This window comes from Culex pipiens, chromosome 1 (genome assembly GCF_016801865.2).
Source record: "Culex pipiens pallens isolate TS chromosome 1, TS_CPP_V2, whole genome shotgun sequence".
NCBI lineage: Eukaryota > Metazoa > Arthropoda > Insecta > Diptera > Culicidae > Culex > Culex pipiens.
In genome coordinates this window covers 64061094-64082884 of record NC_068937.1, presented here as the reverse complement: position 1 = coordinate 64082884, position 21791 = coordinate 64061094, and the positions used below count along the sequence as shown (strand labels likewise).

The 21791-nt window shown below is 34.5% G+C and overlaps 2 long non-coding RNA genes across 2 annotated transcripts in view; both read left to right on the top strand.

The window, feature by feature from the left end:
* The window catches only part of LOC120426167 (uncharacterized), a 54223-nt gene that overhangs the window by 11132 nt on the left and 21300 nt on the right, over window positions 1-21791 (top strand). The gene's annotated exons all lie outside the window — the stretch shown is intronic.
* LOC120426169 (uncharacterized) lies at window positions 16826-21004 on the top strand. Its single transcript, XR_005606656.2, has 2 exons — window positions 16826-18498; window positions 18568-21004. It is a non-coding gene; the product is annotated as an uncharacterized LOC120426169 (long non-coding RNA).

Here is a 21791-nt window from a genome sequence, read left to right as displayed (position 1 = left end):
TAGCGCTCTGGCTGGTGATGAGCAATAGACATGAATTTGAAAATATACTTTGATAATAACCAGTATTAATGATTTTTCAACTTGTATGAATTAGTGCTCTGACTGGTGATGAGCAATAGACAGAAAATTGAAAATATACTTTAATTATGACCTAAATTAATGATTTTTCAACTTGTATGAATTAGTGCTCTAGCTGGTGATGAGCAATAGACATGAATTTGAAAATATACTTTGATATTAAACAATATTAATGATTTTTCAACTTGTATTAATTAGTGCTCTGGCTGATGATGAGCAATAGACAGAAAATTGAAAATATACTTTAATTATGACCTAAATTAATGATTTTTCAACTTGTATGAATTAGCGCTCTGGCTGGTGATGAGCAATAGACATGAATTTGAAAATATACTTTGATAATAACCAGTATTAATGATTTTTCAACTTGTATGAATTAGTGCTCTGACTGGTGATGAGCAATAGACTTGAATTTGAAAATATACTTTAATTTAACCTAAATTAATGATTTTTCAACTTGTATGAATTAGCGCTCTGGCTGGTGATGAGCAATAGACATGAATTTGAAAATATACTTTGATAATAACCAGTATTAATGATTTTTCAACTTGTATGAATTAGTGCTCTGACTGGTGATGAGCAATAGACAGAAAATTGAAAATATACTTTAATTATGACCTAAATTAATGATTTTTCAACTTGTATGAATTAGTGCTCTAGCTGGTGATGAGCAATAGACATGAATTTGAAAATATACTTTGATATTAAACAATATTAATGATTTTTCAACTTGTATTAATTAGTGCTCTGGCTGATGATGAGCAATAGACAGAAAATTGAAAATATACTTTAATTATGACCTAAATTAATGATTTTTCAACTTGTATGAATTAGCGCTCTGGCTGGTGATGAGCAATAGACATGAATTTGAAAATATACTTTGATAATAACCAGTATTAATGATTTTTCAACTTGTATGAATTAGTGCTCTGACTGGTGATGAGCAATAGACAGAAAATTGAAAATATACTTTAATTATGACCTAAATTAATGATTTTTCAACTTGTATGAATTAGTGCTCTAGCTGGTGATGAGCAATAGACATGAATTTGAAAATATACTTTGATAATAAACAATATTAATGATTTTTCAACTTGTATTAATTAGTGCTCTGGCTGATGATGAGCAATAGACAGAAAATTGAAAATATACTTTAATTATGACCTAAATTAATGATTTTTCAACTTGTATGAATTAGCGCTCTGGCTGGTGATGAGCAATAGACATGAATTTGAAAATATACTTTGATAATAAACAATATTAATGATTTTTCAACTTGTATTAATTAGTGCTCTGGCTGATGATGAGCAATAGACAGAAAATTGAAAATATACTTTAATTATGACCTAAATTAATGATTTTTCAACTTGTATAAATTAGCGCTCTGGCTGGTGATGAGCAATAGACATGAAATTGAAAATATACTTTGATAATAAACAATATTAATGATTTTTCAACTTGTATTAATTAGTGCCCTGGATGGTGATGAGCAATAGACATGAATTTGAAAATATACTTTGATAATAAACAATATTAATGATTTTTCAACTTGTATTAATTAGTGCTCTGGCTGATGATGAGCAATAGACAGAAAATTGAAAATATACTTTAATTATGACCTAAATTAATGATTTTTCAACTTGTATGAATTAGCGCTCTGGCTGGTGATGAGCAATAGACATGAATTTGAAAATATACTTTGATAATAACCAGTATTAATGATTTTTCAACTTGTATGAATTAGTGCTCTGACTGGTGATGAGCAATAGACAGAAAATTGAAAATATACTTTAATTATGACCTAAATTAATGATTTTTCAACTTGTATGAATTAGCGCTCTGGCTGGTGATGAGCAATAGACATGAATTTGAAAATATACTTTGATAATAAACAATATTAATGATTTTTCAACTTGTATTAATTAGTGCTCTGGCTGATGATGAGCAATAGACAGAAAATTGAAAATATACTTTAATTATGACCTAAATTAATGATTTTTCAACTTGTATGAATTAGTGCTCTGGCTGGTGATGAGCAATAGACATGAATTTGAAAATATACTTTGATAATAATCAGTATTAATGATTTTTCAACTTGTATGAATTAGTGCTCTGACTGGTGATGAGCAATAGACAGAAAATTGAAAATATACTTTAATTATGACCTAAATTAATGATTTTTCAACTTGTATGAATTAGCGCTCTGGCTGGTGATGAGCAATAGACATGAATTTGAAAATATACTTTGATAATAAACAATATTAATGATTTTTCAACTTGTATTAATTAGTGCTCTGGCTGATGATGAGCAATAGACAGAAAATTGAAAATATACTTTAATTATGACCTAAATTAATGATTTTTCAACTTGTATGAATTAGCGCTCTGGCTGGTGATGAGCAATAGACATGAATTTGAAAATATACTTTGATAATAACCAGTATTAATGATTTTTCAACTTGTATGAATTAGTGCTCTGACTGGTGATGAGCAATAGACAGAAAATTGAAAATATACTTTAATTATGACCTAAATTAATGATTTTTCAACTTGTATGAATTAGTGCTCTAGCTGGTGATGAGCAATAGACATGAATTTGAAAATATACTTTGATATTAAACAATATTAATGATTTTTCAACTTGTATTAATTAGTGCTCTGGCTGATGATGAGCAATAGACAGAAAATTGAAAATATACTTTAATTATGACCTAAATTAATGATTTTTCAACTTGTATGAATTAGCGCTCTGGCTGGTGATGAGCAATAGACTTGAATTTGAAAATATACTTTAATTTAACCTAAATTAATGATTTTTCAACTTGTATGAATTAGCGCTCTGGCTGGTGATGAGCAATAGACATGAATTTGAAAATATACTTTGATAATAACCAGTATTAATGATTTTTCAACTTGTATGAATTAGTGCTCTGACTGGTGATGAGCAATAGACAGAAAATTGAAAATATACTTTAATTATGACCTAAATTAATGATTTTTCAACTTGTATGAATTAGTGCTCTAGCTGGTGATGAGCAATAGACATGAATTTGAAAATATACTTTGATATTAAACAATATTAATGATTTTTCAACTTGTATTAATTAGTGCTCTGGCTGATGATGAGCAATAGACAGAAAATTGAAAATATACTTTAATTATGACCTAAATTAATGATTTTTCAACTTGTATGAATTAGCGCTCTGGCTGGTGATGAGCAATAGACATGAATTTTAAAATATACTTTGATAATAACCAGTATTAATGATTTTTCAACTTGTATGAATTAGTGCTCTGACTGGTGATGAGCAATAGACTTGAATTTGAAAATATACTTTAATTTAACCTAAATTAATGATTTTTCAACTTGTATGAATTAGTGCTCTGGCTGGTGATGAGCAATAGACATGAATTTGAAAATATACTTTGATAATAACCAGTATTAATGATTTTTCAACTTGTATGAATTAGTGCTCTGACTGGTGATGAGCAATAGACAGAAAATTGAAAATATACTTTAATTATGACCTAAATTAATGATTTTTCAACTTGTATGAATTAGTGCTCTGGCTGGTGATGAGCAATAGACATGAATTTGAAAATATACTTTGGGGACCATCCATAAACCACGTGGACACTTTAGGGGGGGGGGGGGTATGGCGATTGTCCACGATCCATACAAAAAAGATTTTTTTTGTATGGACAATTGTCCACGAAGGGGGGGGGGGGGTAAAAGATTCCCAAAAAAGTGTCCACGTGGTTTATGGATGGTCCCTTGATAATAACCAGTATTAATGATTTTTCAACTTGTATGAATTAGTGCTCTGACTGGTGATGAGCAATAGACAGAAAATTGAAAATATACTTTAATTATGACCTAAATTAATGATTTTTCAACTTGTATGAATTAGTGCTCTAGCTGGTGATGAGCAATAGACATGAATTTGAAAATATACTTTGATATTAAACAATATTAATGATTTTTCAACTTGTATTAATTAGTGCTCTGGCTGATGATGAGCAATAGACAGAAAATTGAAAATATACTTTAATTATGACCTAAATTAATGATTTTTCAACTTGTATGAATTAGCGCTCTGGCTGGTGATGAGCAATAGACATGAATTTTAAAATATACTTTGATAATAACCAGTATTAATGATTTTTCAACTTGTATGAATTAGTGCTCTGACTGGTGATGAGCAATAGACTTGAATTTGAAAATATACTTTAATTTAACCTAAATTAATGATTTTTCAACTTGTATGAATAAGTGCTCTGGCTGGTGATTAGCAATAGACTTGAATTTGAAAATATACTTTGATAATAACCAGTATTAATGATTTTTCAACTTGTATGAATTAGTGCTCTGACTGGTGATGAGCAATAGACATGAATTTGAAAATATACTTTGATAATAAACAATATTAATGATTTTTCAACTTGTATGAATTAGTGCTCTGACTGGTGATGAGCAATAGACTTGAATTTGAAAATATACTTTGATAATAACCAGTATTAATGATTTTTCAACCTGTATTAATTAGTGCTCTGGCTGGTGATGAGCAATAGACAGAAAATTGAAAATATACTTTAATTATGACCTAAATTAATGATTTTTCAACTTGTATGAATTAGCGCTCTGGCTGGTGATGAGCAATAGACATGAATTTGAAAATATACTTTGATAATAACCAGTATTAATGATTTTTCAACTTGTATGAATTAGTGCTCTGACTGGTGATGAGCAATAGACAGAAAATTGAAAATATACTTTAATTATGACCTAAATTAATGATTTTTCAACTTGTATGAATTAGTGCTCTAGCTGGTGATGAGCAATAGACATGAATTTGAAAATATACTTTGATAATAAACAATATTAATGATTTTTCAACTTGTATTAATTAGTGCTCTGGCTGATGATGAGCAATAGACAGAAAATTGAAAATATACTTTAATTATGACCTAAATTAATGATTTTTCAACTTGTATGAATTAGCGCTCTGGCTGGTGATGAGCAATAGACATGAATTTTAAAATATACTTTGATAATAACCAGTATTAATGATTTTTCAACTTGTATGAATTAGTGCTCTGACTGGTGATGAGCAATAGACAGAAAATTGAAAATATACTTTAATTATGACCTAAATTAATGATTTTTCAACTTGTATGAATTAGCGCTCTGGCTGGTGATGAGCAATAGACATGAATTTTAAAATATACTTTGATAATAACCAGTATTAATGATTTTTCAACTTGTATGAATTAGTGCTCTGACTGGTGATGAGCAATAGACTTGAATTTGAAAATATACTTTAATTTAACCTAAATTAATGATTTTTCAACTTGTATGAATTAGTGCTCTGGCTGGTGATGAGCAATAGACTTGAATTTGAAAATATACTTTGATAATAACTAGTATTAATGATTTTTCAACCTGTATTAATTAGTGCTCTGGCTGGTGATGAGCAATAGACATGAATTTGAAAATATACTTTGATAATAAACAATATTAATGATTTTTCAACTTGTATGAATTAGTGCTCTGGCTGGTGATGAGCAATAGACTTGAATTTGAAAATATACTTTGATAATAACCAGTATTAATGATTTTTCAACCTGTATTAATTAGTGCTCTGGCTGGTGATGAGCAATAGACAGAAAATTGAAAATATACTTTAATTATGACCTAAATTAATGATTTTTCAACTTTTATGAATTAGTGCTCTAGCTGGTGATGAGCAAAAGACATGAATTTGAAAATATACTTTGATAATAAACAATATTAATGATTTTTCAACTTGTATTAATTAGTGCTCTGGCTGATGATGAGCAATAGACAGAAAATTGAAAATATACTTTAATTATGACCTAAATTAATTATTTTTCAACTTGTATGAATTAGCGCTCTGGCTGGTGATGAGCAATAGACATGAATTTTAAAATATACTTTGATAATAACCAGTATTAATGATTTTTCAACTTGTATGAATTAGTGCTCTGACTGGTGATGAGCAATAGACAGAAAATTGAAAATATACTTTAATTATGACCTAAATTAATGATTTTTCAACTTGTATGAATTAGCGCTCTGGCTGGTGATGAGCAATAGACATGAATTTGAAAATATACTTTGATAATAACCAGTATTAATGATTTTTCAACTTGTATGAATTAGTGCTCTGACTGGTGATGAGCAATAGACTTGAATTTGAAAATATACTTTAATTTAACCTAAATTAATGATTTTTCAACTTGTATGAATTAGTGCTCTGGCTGGTGATGAGCAATAGACTTGAATTTGAAAATATACTTTGATAATAACTAGTATTAATGATTTTTCAACCTGTATTAATTAGTGCTCTGGCTGGTGATGAGCAATAGACATGAATTTGAAAATATACTTTGATAATAAACAATATTAATGATTTTTCAACTTGTATGAATTAGTGCTCTGGCTGGTGATGAGCAATAGACTTGAATTTGAAAATATACTTTGATAATAACCAGTATTAATGATTTTTCAACCTGTATTAATTAGTGCTCTGGCTGGTGATGAGCAATAGACAGAAAATTGAAAATATACTTTAATTATGACCTAAATTAATGATTTTTCAACTTGTATTAATTAGTGCTCTGGATGGTGATGAGCAATAGACATGAATTTGAAAATATACTTTGATAATAAACAATATTAATGATTTTTCAACTTGTATGAATTAGTGCTCTGGCTGGTGATGAGCAATAGACTTGAATTTGAAAATATACTTTGATAATAACCAGTATTAATGATTTTTCAACCTGTATTAATTAGTGCTCTGGCTGGTGATGAGCAATAGACATGAATTTGAAAATATACTTTGATAATAAACAATATTAATGATTTTTCAACTTGTATTAATTAGTGCCCTGGATGGTGATGAGCAATAGACATGAATTTGAAAATATACTTTGATAATAAACAATATTAATGATTTTTCAACTTGTATGAATTAGTGCTCTGGCTGGTGATGAGCAATAGACATGAAATTGAAAATATACTTTGATAATAACCAGTATTAATGATTTTTCAACCTGTATGAATAAGTGCTCTGGTTGGTTATGAGCAATAGACAGAAAATTGAAAATATACTTTAATTATGACCTAAATTAATGATTTTTCAACCTGTATTAATTAGTGCTCTGGCTGGTGATGAGCAATAGACAGAAAATTGAAAATATACTTTAATTATGACCTAAATTAATGATTTTTCAACTTGTATTAATTAGTGCTCTGGATGGTGATGAGCAATAGACATGAATTTGAAAATATACTTTGATAATAAACAATATTAATGATTTTTCAACTTGTATGAATTAGTGCTCTGGCTGGTGATGAGCAATAGACTTGAATTTGAAAATATACTTTGATAATAACCAGTATTAATGATTTTTCAACCTGTATTAATAAGTGCTCTGGCTGGTGATGAGCAATAGACATGAATTTGAAAATATACTTTGATAATAAACAATATTAATGATTTTTCAACTTGTATTAATTAGTGCCCTGGATGGTGATGAGCAATAGACATGAATTTGAAAATATACTTTGATAATAAACAATATTAATGATTTTTCAACTTGTATGAATTAGTGCTCTGGCTGGTGATGAGCAATAGACATGAATTTGAAAATATTGTGGTTTGGTTGAGCGTTTTAGCAGAATGCATTACTTTGAATACAAAGAGACGAGTTGTTCCTTTTAATTCCGCTATATATTTTTAATATCTTGACAGATACGTATTTCGTCTACTACTTGCAGACTTCATCAGTGTTCTGTTCTCGACTGAAGGTTCATCGCTGGGGTATCCGTATTTGTAGTTACTGTAGGTACTACCTCCTTGTTCTTCTTTGGTGCCTGTATAGGTAACAGCCACGTTGAGCCGTTACCTGAATCCTTGTTGAGTAAACGTTTGTTGCCTGCCTTGAAGATTTCCAAACTTTCGGCGACAGCAAGCTTCGATGGGTTCGTGATGTGTCTTAAGATGACCGCGTCGCTAGTTGTGATGTTATGTTTCTCCTTGATGATGTGTTCGGCTACTGCTGACTTGAAATGGAGGACTTTGATAATAAACAATATTAATGATTTTTCAACTTGTATGAATTAGTGCTCTGGCTGGTGATGAGCAATAGACTTGAATTTGAAAATATACTTTTATAATAACCAATATTAATGATTTTTCAACTTGTATTAATTAGTGCTCTGGCTGGTGATGAGCAATAGACAGAAAATTGAAAATATACTTTAATTATGATTTTTCAACTTGTATGAATTAGTGCTCTGGCTGGTGATGAGCAATAGACTTGAATTTGAAAATATACTGACACATTCTCCGGCAATGTACACCTTCGGATGAAATTTTGAAAAGCGTATATGACCTATTTGGATATTTTTACTCGATTCTAGACTACTTGAAGCTTCAAAAATCATGGTTTTCATTAATTGATCTTTTGAATATCATTATGTACAGGTTGGTTAAGTTATGCATCAATTCGTGATAAAATCATCGTTTTAAAACATTTTTCTGAAAACTCCTAGTTTTCAGCGAAATAAAATCCAAAAATTATCCTTTTTATAGCATTTTGTAGGTTTTTAGATGTACTAAACGAAAATGTCATGGATCTGCAGTTTATCATAAGTTAAGTATTTTTTCAAACAAGTGTAAGTTTACCATTTTATTGCGTTGCAACGTCACGAAAAAGGAACAGTTGTTTATGACAAAAGAAAACTAAACATTCAATCATTTTGATAATTCGGATGCTCTTTGTACTTAGAAAGAGCTTTCAAATGCAACCTAGAGCGACTAAATTAGTTGTCTAGATCCAAAGTTACAACAGGTTTAAGTTTGCGTTGCAACGTCACGAAAATTTAAATCATATTGGTCAAATGGCAAAAAAGGTGTATGCGTAGTTAATTTAGGTCATAATTAAAGTATATTTTCAATTTTCTGTCTATTGCTCATAACCAGCCAGAGCACTAATTCATACAAGTTGAAAAATCATTAATTTAGGTCATAATTAAAGTATATTTTCAATTTTCTGTCTATTGCTCATAATCAGCCAGAGCACTAATTCATACAGGTTGAAAAATCGTTAATATTGGTTATTATCAAAGTATATTTTCAAATTCAAGTCTATTGCTCATCACCAGCCAGAGCACTAATTCATACAAGTTGAAAAATCATTAATTTAGGTCATAATTAAAGTATATTTTCAATTTTCTGTCTATTGCTCATCACCAGCCAGAGCACTAATTCATACAGGTTGAAAAATCGTTAATATTGGTTACTATCAAAGTATATTTTCAAATTCATGTCTATTGCTCATCACCAGCTAGAGCACTTATTCAAACAAGTTGAAAAATCATTAATTTAGGTCATAATTAAAGTATATTTTCAATTTTCTGTCTATTGCTCATCACCAGTCAGAGCACTAATTCATACAAGTTGAAAAATCATTAATACTGGTTATTATCAAAGTATATTTTAAAATTCATGTCTATTGCTCATCACCAGCCAGAGCGCTAATTCATACAAGTTGAAAAATCATTAATTTAGGTCATAATTAAAGTATATTTTCAATTTTCTGTCTATTGCTCATAATCAGCCAGAGCACTAATTCATACAGGTTGAAAAATCGTTAATATTGGTTATTATCAAAGTATATTTTCAAATTCATGTCTATTGCTCATCACCAGCTAGAGCACTAATTCATACAAGTTGAAAAATCATTAATTTAGGTCATAATTAAAGTATATTTTCAATTTTCTGTCTATTGCTCATCACCAGCCAGAGCACTAATTCATACAGGTTGAAAAATCGTTAATATTGGTTACTATCAAAGTATATTTTCAAATTCATGTCTATTGCTCATCACCAGCTAGAGCACTAATTCAAACAAGTTGAAAAATCATTAATTTAGGTCATAATTAAAGTATATTTTCAATTTTCTGTCTATTGCTCATCACCAGTCAGAGCGCTAATTCATACAAGTTGAAAAATCATTAATACTGATTATTATCAAAGTATATTTTCAAATTCATGTCTATTGCTTATCACCAGCCAGAGCACTAATGCATACTAGTAAAAATATTAATTTTGTTCATAATCAAAGTATATTTGGAATTGCATGCCTGCAGCTCATCACCTGCTATTGAATATTATTGTTTTTTTGTTTATTGAAACTAATTAAAAGTTTCCAAATAAAACTTTATTTAGAAATTTATCATGAAGTTTGTAAGGAAAATTTAAGAGCACTTATTCTGCTTTGGAGCACTCAATAGATCTCTTTTTTCTCTAAATTTTGATCCCAATAAATTCAAAATGATGCCATGTGTAACCCAGTCAAAATTTTGTATGGTAGTTTGTATGGAAATTTGTAGAGCACTAAATCTGCCCTTGGAGCACTAAATAGCACTATTTTTTCTCTAAATTCTGACCTCAAAAAATCCAAAATGGCGGCATGTGTAACCTGGCGTGAGTGTCAATATTTTGTATGGGAGTTTGTATGGAAATTTGTAGAGCACTAAATCTGCCCTTGGAGCACTAAATAGCACTATTTTTTCTCTAAATTCTGACCTCAAAAAATCCAAAATGGCGGCATGTGTAACCTGGCGTGAGTGTCAATATTTTGTATGGGAGTTTGTATGGAAATTTGAAGAGCACTTAATCTGCCCTTGGAGCACTAAATAGCACTAATTATTCTCTAAATTTTGACCCCAAAAAAATCCAAAATGGCGGCATGTGTAACCTGGCGTAAGTGTCAATATTTTGTATGGGAGTTTGTATGGAAATTTGAAGAGCACTTAATCTGCCCTTGGAGCATTTAATAGCACTTATTTTTCTCTAAATTTTTACCCAAAAAAAAATTAAAAATGGCGGCATGTGTAACCTGGCGTAAGTGTCAAAATTTTGTATGGTAGTATGTATGGAAATTTGTAGAGCACTAAATCTGCCCTTGGAGCACTAAATAGCACTTATTTTTCTCTAAATTTTTACCCAAAAAAAATTAAAATGGCCCAAAAAAATCCAAAATGGCGGTATGTGTAACCTGGCGTGAGTGTCAATATTTTGTATGGGAGTTTGTATGGAAATTTGAAGAGCACTAAATCTACCCTTGGAGCACTAAATAGCACTAATTATTCTCTTAATATTGACCCCAAAAAAATCCAAAATGGCGGCATGTGTAACCTGGCGTGAGTATCAATATTTTGTATGGGAGTTTGTATGGAAATTTGAAGAGCACTAAATCTGCCCTTGGAGCACTAAATAGCACTAATTTTTCTCTAAATTTTGACCCCAAAAAAATCCAAAATGGCGGCATGTGTAACCTGGCGTAAGTGTCAATATTTTGTATGGGAGTTTGTATGGAAATTTGAAGAGCACTTAATCTGCCCTTGGAGCATTTAATAGCACTTATTTTTCTCTAAATTTTTACCCAAAAAAATTAAAATGGCCCAAAAAAAACCAAAATAGCTGCATGTGTAACTAGGCGTGAATGTCAATATTTTGTATGGGAGTTTGTATGGAAATTGAAATAGCACTAAATCTGGCCTTGAAGCACTAAATAGCACTAATTTTTCTCTAAATTTTGACCCCAAAAAAATCCAAAATGGTGGCATGTGTAACCTGGCGTGAGTGTCAATATTTTGTATGGGAGTTTGTATGGAAATTTGAAGAGCACTAAATCTGCCCTTGGAGCACTAAATAGCACTAATTATTCTCTAAATATTGACCCCAAAAAAATCCAAAATGGCGGCATGTGTAACCTGGCGTGAGTGTCAATATTTTGTATGGAAGTTTGTATGGAAATTTGAAGAGCACTAAATCTGCCCTTAGAGCACTAAATAGCACTAATTTTTCTCTAAATTTTGACCCCAAAAAAATCCAAAATGGCGGCATGTGTAACCTGGCGTGAGTGTCAATATTTTGTATGGGAGTTTGTATGGAAATTTGAAGAGCACTAAATCTGCCCTTGGAGCACTAAATAGCACTAATTATTCTCTAAATATTGACCCCAAAAAAATCCAAAATGGCGGCATGTGTAACCTGGCGTGAGTGTCAATATTTTGTATAGGAGTTTGTATGGAAATTTGAAGAGCACTAAATCTGCCTCTGGAGCACTAAATAGCACTAATTATTCTCTAAATATTGGCGCCGGAAAAATCCAAAATGGCGTCATGTGTAACCTGGCGTGAATAGACTCAATCACTCACCCCATACGAACAGCGACACAAAAGCACACAAAAAAATTAACCTGCATAATCACGACTTCGCGTCCCCACATCCAGCGCACCAATGATGCTATTATTCGATTACCACAATCACTCACCCCATACGAACAGCGACACAAAAGCACACAAAAAAATTAACCTGCATAATCACGACTTCGCGTCCCCACTTCCAGCGCACCAATGATGCTATTATTCGATTACCACAATCACTCACCCCATACGAACAGCGACACAAAAGCACACAAAAAAATTAACCTGCATAATCACGACTTCGCGTCCCCACATCCAGCGCACCAATGATGCTATTATTCGATTACCACAATCACTCACCCCATACGAACAGCGACACAAAAGCACACAAAAAAATTAACCTGCATAATCACGACTTCGCGTCCCCACTTCCAGCGCACCAATGATGCTATTATTCGATTACCACAATCACTCACCCCATACGAACAGCGACACAAAAGCACACAAAAAAATTAACCTGCATAATCACGACTTCGCGTCCCCACTTCCAGCGCACCAATGATGCTATTATTCGATTACCACAATCACTCACCCCATACGAACAGCGACACAAAAGCACACAAAAAAATTAACCTGCATAATAACGACTTCGCGTCCCCACTTCCAGCGCACCAATGATGCTATTATTCGATTACCACAATCACTCACCCCATACGAACAGCGACACAAAAGCACACAAAAAAATTAACCTGCATAATCACGACTTCGCGTCCCCACTTCCAGCGCACCAATGATGCTATTATTCGATTACCACAATCACTCACCCCATACGAACAGCGACACAAAAGCACACAAAAAAATTAACCTGCATAATCACGACTTCGCGTCCCCACTTCCAGCGCACCAATGATGCTATTATTCGATTACCACAATCACTCACCCCATACGAATAGCGACACAAAAGCACACAAAAAAATTAACCTGCATAATCACGACTTCGCGTCCCCACTTCCAGCGCACCAATGATGCTATTATTCGATTACCACAATCACTCACCCCATACGAACAGCGACACAAAAGCACACAAAAAAATTAACCTGCATAATCACGACTTCGCGTCCCCACTTCCAGCGCACCAATGATGCTATTATTCGATTACCACAATCACTCACCCCATACGAACAGCGACACAAAAGCACACAAAAAAATTAACCTGCATAATAACGACTTCGCGTCCCCACTTCCAGCGCACCAATGATGCTATTATTCGATTACCACAATCACTCACCCCATACGAACAGCGACACAAAAGCACACAAAAAAATTAACCTGCATAATCACGACTTCGCGTCCCCACTTCCAGCGCACCAATGATGCTATTATTCGATTACCACAATCACTCACCCCATACGAACAGCGACACAAAAGCACACAAAAAAATTAACCTGCATAATCACGACTTCGCGTCCCCACTTCCAGCGCACCAATGATGCTATTATTCGATTACCACAATCACTCACCCCATACGAATAGCGACACAAAAGCACACAAAAAAATTAACCTGCATAATCACGACTTCGTGTCCCCACTTCCAGCGCACCAATGATGCTATTATTCGATTACCACAATCACTCACCCCATACGAACAGCGACACAAAAGCACACAAAAAAATTAACCTGCATAATCACGACTTCGCGTCCCCACTTCCAGCGCACCAATGATGCTATTATTCGATTACCACAATCACTCACCCCATACGAACAGCGACACAAAAGCACACAAAAAAATTAACCTGCATAATCACGACTTCGCGTCCCCACATCCAGCGCACCAATGATGCTATTATTCGATTACCACAATCACTCACCCCATACGAACAGCGACACAAAAGCACACAAAAAAATTAACCTGCATAATCACGACTTCGCGTCCCCACTTCCAGCGCACCAATGATGCTATTATTCGATTACCACAATCACTCACCCCATACGAACAGCGACACAAAAGCACACAAAAAAATTAACCTGCATAATCACGACTTCGCGTCCCCACATCCAGCGCACCAATGATGCTATTATTCGATTACCACAATCACTCACCCCATACGAACAGCGACACAAAAGCACACAAAAAAATTAACCTGCATAATCACGACTTCGCGTCCCCACTTCCAGCGCACCAATGATGCTATTATTCGATTACCACAATCACTCACCCCATACGAATAGCGACACAAAAGCACACAAAAAAATTAACCTGCATAATCACGACTTCGCGTCCCCACTTCCAGCGCACCAATCTCTGATTATCCAAGTGCGCAAGAATACCTAAAAATTAAACCAAAAATCCAGAAGACCTCAACTTGGTATTGAAATGGTTTTATTTTGAGGTATTATTTTACCCTTGGAATAACATGGTTTGGTATTGTTGTGCCCTTCCACACACACTAAAAAATTTGGATTATTACATTTGACGTAATCGTTGAATTAATCTATTATTGAATCGTGTAATCGTACTTTCGATGTAAAATTATGTATATTATGACGTAAATTGATGAAATTCCCATTGGTACACCTCTACATCACGTGAAACCTAAAAATACAGGTAATATAACCCAACATTACGCTTTATTTGATGCACATAATTGGAGCATCAAATCAGATGTAATTTTACATCAAATTAAACCCGATTACACGCGCTTTAGCCGTTACATTTTCGTCCGCGTGGTGAACTCAGAGAATGAATCATGTATGCGTGTGCGTTTTAAAAATTGACAGTTTGGATCAGGGTGGGTCTGCTGTTTCAAAGTAGGCTTACTTAACCCTCTAAAGTCCATGGTTGCTAATATTAACAGATATTAACTGAGCGTTGTTTGTTACAACTTTGCGTTTTTCTCTCTTTCTGTGGAGCATGAGCATGAGCATGAGCATGAGAGACCACCCATGGTTGTCCTTCTCCGTTGCTGAACAGGACCGTAATATCCCATCAGCACAACTGGTCACACGCTTCAACGATCAAATGATGTTTCCCTTATCAACAGCATGCATGAATGCGCTGAAAAGATAAAACATCACGATCATCAAAACTAGAGCCGGTGCGAATAGGAAACAGTCGTTGGCCACCAACGGCGCCCGCCATGTCAGTTTGTAGATCTCGAGGGGATGGGACGGGAATGTTAGTTTGCACAGGCTGCTACCAAGGGTGGGTTCTATACGATATCCACACCCCCGCGTGTGCCGGAAAACTACGTCTACTTGGGATTTTGTTAGTGGGAAAGGGTAATGGCCAGGATTCATCATAGAAGATGATGATGTGGCTCAATAATCAATGAATTTTGTTGAATAGGGTGATGTATTATGTATTCTCAAGGCAATCAATCGGATGATGCGGATGAGACCATTCCCGGTTATTTGGTGTTAAATTTAGCATAAATGATTCAATCTTAGACAGCCGGCTGTGGAAAGATAGGATCAAAATAATTTGTGATTAAAAGGTGAAATATTAAACTCAACGTAACATATTTACGTAGAGTTGACCTGAAACTATTTATACTTTTAAATTATTATAAGATGAGCGACTAATTAATGACTGATGAGTTATGATGTTATCTGAAGGGTTTGAACAATCGCGTTGAAACAATATTTGTCGCCGTGATTCGCGGGAAACGAATGGTCGAATTGAATGATAATTTATATTTTGCTAACGCAATTTAAAAAGAATCTTCCCGTGAAACAATTGCAAATCATAGAAAAAAGAAATCCGACTGTGATGTGTATCAAATACAAGACTAACGAGAAAAACACACCGACGACGATGGACGAAAACGGAACGCGAAAAAAAATGCGTCCCGACGGACAGGCACCGCGAAACGAACTGGCTCAGCTCTGCTGTCATCGTGACAACCAGAGCTAGCCGCACCTTCACACACACACACGCACGAACTCACCCGAAATACACACCGACGACGATCGACGAAAACGGAACGCGAATGAAAATGCGTCCCGACGGACAGGCACCGCGAAACGAACTGGCTCAGCTCTGCTGTCATCGTGACAACTAGAGCTAGCCTTACCTTCACACACACACGCACGAACTCACCCGAAATACACACCGACGACGATCGACAAAAACGGAACGCGAATAAAAATGCGTCCCGACGGACAGGCACCGCGAAACGAACTGGCTCAGCTCTGCTGTCATCGTGACAACCAGAGCTAGCCGCACCTTCACACACACACACGCACGAACTCACCCGAAATACACACCGACGACGATCGACGAAAACGGAACGCGAATGAAAATGCGTCCCGACGGACAGGCACCGCGAAACGAACTGGCTCAGCTCTGCTGTCATCGTGACAACTAGAGCTAGCCTTACCTTCACACACACACGCACGAACTCACCCGAAATACACACCGACGACGATCGACAAAAACGGAACGCGAAAAAGAAAAAATGCGTCCCGACGGACAGGCACCGCGAAACGAACTCCGTTTTTCTCTCTTTCTGTGGAATGCTTTAATTTAGAAAGTCGACGGCACAGGATCACTTTAAACTGCCTATGATATCAGAAATCATACAACTTTTCGTTTATTAAATTTTGATCAATTAGCAAACTGTTATTAATATTTTAAATGATTTTAACTATGGCCACAATCATCTATTTTAATGAATTTTTTTTTTATGGCATACAAAATCTCATGTTTCTATGATCTGATGTTTGATTAACTATTTTTAAACTATATAAGTTTACTGGTATAATAAGTTGTGTGTAAGAGTTGGTATGAATGAGCTTGATATATATTAATCAATTTATTTCCAGGTTTTTCAGATTAACTTCATAATTAGTGATAAAAATACGCGAACAAATTCTTCGTAATTTTTTTTTAAATCGGTTGCGTCTTTCATGTATTAAGATTACATTAATTATTTTGTGATTTTAAAAGCCCTTCCTATATTATCGTTGATCAGAAGGTACGGCGTCGGGTAAATTGTGCAATTATTTTTCAAACAATGTGTTAAATTTTCACGGTAAAAAAACTCATTTCTATAGAATCGTTTATCGAAAGACACGCTAACATTTAGGATAGACAATTAGCGCGCATTTTTGAATTTTTTGATTCGATTGTGAGTAGCGGGACCTCGCGGTTACTCGGCAACGTGTTTTTCGGAACCGGGAATCTTTGTTCTATGATTTGCAATTGTTTCACGGGAAGATTCGATTTAAATTGCGTTAGCAAAATATAAATTATCATTCAATTCGACCATTCGTTTCCCGCGAATCGTGGCGACAAATATTGTTTCAACGCGATTGTTCAAGTCCTTCAGATAACATCATAACTCATCAGTCATTAATTGGTCGCTCATCTTATAATAATTTAAAAGTATAAATAGTCTCAGGTCAACTCTACGTAAATATATAACGCTGAGTTTAATATTTCACCTTTTTAACACACATAATTTTGATTCTATCTTTCCACAGCCGGCTGTCTAAGATTGAATCATTTATGCTAAACTCAACACCAAATAACCGGGAATGGTCTCATCCGCATCGTCCGATTGTTTGCCTTGAGAATACATAATACATCACCCTATTCAACAAAATTTATTGATTATTGGGCCACATCATCATCCTCTATGATGAATCCTGGCCATTACCCTTCCCCACTAACAAAATCCCAAGTAGAAATAGTTTTCCGGCACACGCGGGGGTGTGGATATCGTATAGAACCCACCCTTGGTAGCAGCCTGTGCTAACTAACATTCCCGTCCCATCTCCTCGAGATCTACAAACTGACATGGCGGGCGCCGTTGGTGGCCAACGACTGTTTCCTATTCGCACCGGCTCTAGTTTTGATGATCGTGATGTTTTATCTTTTCAGCGCATTCATGCATGCTGTTGATAAGGGAAACATCATTTGATCGTTGAAGCGTGTGACCGGTTGTGCTGATGGGATATTACCAAGGATATTACGGTCCTGTTCAGCAACGGAGAAGGACAACCATGGGTGGTCTCTCATGCTCATGCTCATTTTCGTCCGCGTGGTGAACTGTCAAAACATTCGCCATGCTCGACGTCGCTAAGAATTTTGTTGCAGCAGCATTTTCGGGCGAAACTATTTTCAATTTTGATCCTTTGCTGGCCAGAACCTGCTACCGTTTAAGAAAAAGGTAAGTTTATGAATGTTAAAAGTGGTGAAATAGATCGCTGATGTTTTTTGTCGTCCCGTTTTTTGGCAGGTTGCGGGTGGAAACATGGAACATTAGGCAAAACATCCATGATGAACTGTTCCGGGAAGCCGCTGCTTGTGATGTTCTTGGCTGAACACTTTCGTTCTAGCAAAGAGGATGTTCCCGGAGTGGATCAAAACGTAGTGCGCAAGTAGTGAGTTCTCTCCAGTTGTGCCACCTTGATGCCATCTCCCGTGGGGTGGCCAACTCATTGGAAATGGCAAGCGTGAAGATGTCAAGTGGAACAAAACCCAAGAACGAAAATCCGGCGGAAAATCGAAGAACAAAAACCATTTTGAGCTGTGATTTGAGTTGTGTCATTAAATTATGAAGTGTAACAATAAAAAACTTTAGTTTTGGACAGTATTCACAGGCTTTATTTATTCCAATAAGAATTTAAACATTCCGATTAGAAAAATTATCCACCGAAGCTACATTAAATGTAATATTACACGACCTTAGATGATTGATGGTCGTGTAATTTTACGTCTTATTCAACGCGACTTTAGGTCTGATATGATGCTCCAGTTATGTGCATCTAATATAACAGAAAATTACACGTATTTTTCGTAGTGTGCATACAAGACTTTGGTATGATTTCATGGTATTTTACCATCTATTACTGGGCAACCAAGGGCACATTTTGGTCCCTGTTATTTGCCCAAGTAATACCAAAATTTGGTATTCCCGTGTTATTTACCCCTGCTCGGGTTAAGGGGACAGTACATGAGAAGCGAGCCGGGGAGAGATCAAAAAGAGCGAGGATCACCTCTCAAATAGCTGGGCACGCTAGTGATGTGACGTTACCCGAGACTCTCAACATTATCTTGTACTGCGATAAGTGCTGTAAAAAAGACGCCGAAACCAGTGAAAGGTTTCCAGAAGCGAGGAAGGCCGAAGAAGAATGAAGCTTCAGCGATTTCTATTCAATGTTTATTGATCACTTTTTTTTTTACAAATAAATTTGTATTCGTTACAAAAAAGGCATTTGGGAGTTTTTTGCCTCCTGGACCGAGCTTGTTTGCGGAAAATCGTGCAGCTAATGGTGTAGCGGCAACAAAAGAAAAGTTAAACAGTAAGTTAGTTACATTAAAATTCACTGCAAGTTCATCAAAAATCTTTATGCGGGCTGTCATCAGTGTTAGGTTCTAAACGATACAATGAAGAAATTGGTTTGTTTGGATATATTTATTCAAATATTAAACGGCTTCCAACAAACATGTTTTATTCGGTATTTGATTTGTTAAAATTAGTAATAAATAATTATTTTAAGATATAACAGTTCATTATTCTTTTGTCAAACGCTTGAACGATGATCCAACCTGACTTCAGACTTAAATACATTATCCAACATTTTTGGACACTCTTCGCAAACGTCAAACCGTACAAATTTGTTCCTGAGGCTTTTCCGGAAGAGATCCTGAAAAAGATCCGACAGCAACTTTGTACTGCCGTTTGCGGAGGGTGCCTAAAAGTTTAGTTATGTCTAAGGCTACCAACTGTACGGTTTTTTTCCTTAGCATACGGATTTTTGACCCTTTTCGCTGATTTTTAACAGGCCGGATATTTGTCCGGTTTTTTTTTCGTAGAATATGGATTTGTACAGCATTCAATGTGATAATGACAACTTTTTTAAATTGAATTCCAGAGTTTTTTTTTTAATTGGTCCTATAAACATATGAAAGACAATAGCTTATAGGACCTTTTTATAAAAAAAACTCTGGAATTGTTTCTTTGATTTAGCCAAAGCTTTTGCAAACTGATTTTTTTCATATGTATAACTTTCACTTTAGAAAGATTATTTGGATAGTTTTCTGGATTTGCTTCAGTTCAAAGTTGATAATCAATAATTGTTCTATTCAAATTCCTTACAAATACATTAGGGTGGTCCAAATCCGGACTTTCTCGGGGCTACCCCCTGAAATAAAAGATTGACCCATCACTAGCCTAAATTCCAAATTTGAGCTCATTCTGTCCAAGGGAACCCCTCCCTCTAACTCCTTGAAATTCGTATGGGAAAAATCGTCACAATGTATTGAGAAAAGCAACTGTTTCAGTTTTTTACCGGTAGAGGGCGCAATAGTCTCTAGTTAAGTTGTTCAAAATTTAATGAACATCTGAACATTGATAAAGATTGGACAACTATTGCGTTTCCCACAGGTACACAGTAAAAAAAATCATGGTAATATTACATCTGGGAAGGGGTACATCTTTTATGTCCGAAAAAATGTTTAATAAAACATCTGAAAACGCATAATTTTACCACTTTTCTGGTGTAATGTCACTTTTTCAGTCTAAATTGAGGTAAAATTACATCATATAAGAAGTAATATTCAACCTTCCACATTTACACATTTTTTATTGTGTAAAAAACTGAAACAGTTGCTTTCCTCCATACATTTTGACGATTTTTTCCATACAAATTTCAAGCGATTAGAGGGAGGGGTTCCCGTGTTCAGAATGAGCTCAAATTTGGAGTTTAGCCTAGTGATGGGTCAATCTTTAATTTCAGGGGTAGCCCCGAGAAAGCCCGGATTTGGACCACCCTGCAAAACATATTTATCCAATAAAAGATCAAAAGACTATCTAAAGCTTGTGAAACCCTGTGAAAATCTGAAAACAATAGGATGCTAGAGCTCTGGTGGATTTTTGACATTTCGAATTATTTCAAGAAAATCCACCGTGGTTAACCAAAATTAAATTAACAATACAACTCTGGTTATTTCATAGTTTACCATTTTGACAGCAATTATTTCTACCAGAGCCGTATTGCTAAACTGATTTCGCCCAGTTAACTCAATCCGAATTCTGAATCGGTTGTTGCGTTTCAAACGGAATTTGTGTATGATTCTAATTAGATTCCGTTTCAGAATTCGGATTGATTTGACTGGGTGGTAGATCGTGGTAGATTTTCTTAAAATAATTCGAACTGTCAAAAATCTACCAATTCATCTACCACATTAATCACACAAAAACTGTGGTATCAAAGAATTTACCGGAGTCGTATTGTTAATCTGAATATATTAGTGGATTTACTTGAAACGTTTCGTGGGTGATTTTTCTCATGCCATGTCGCACGCAGAAACATATTTGGTAGAATCAGCCTGTACAAGGTTTGTTGAATTTTTGTTGAATATAATCAACGCCGATTTTGCGTTTTCTCAATTCCACAAAAATCTTTTCAGGCAAAACAATGTAATTGGGCCAAAGCCGAAGGGTAAACAAACAGTCTG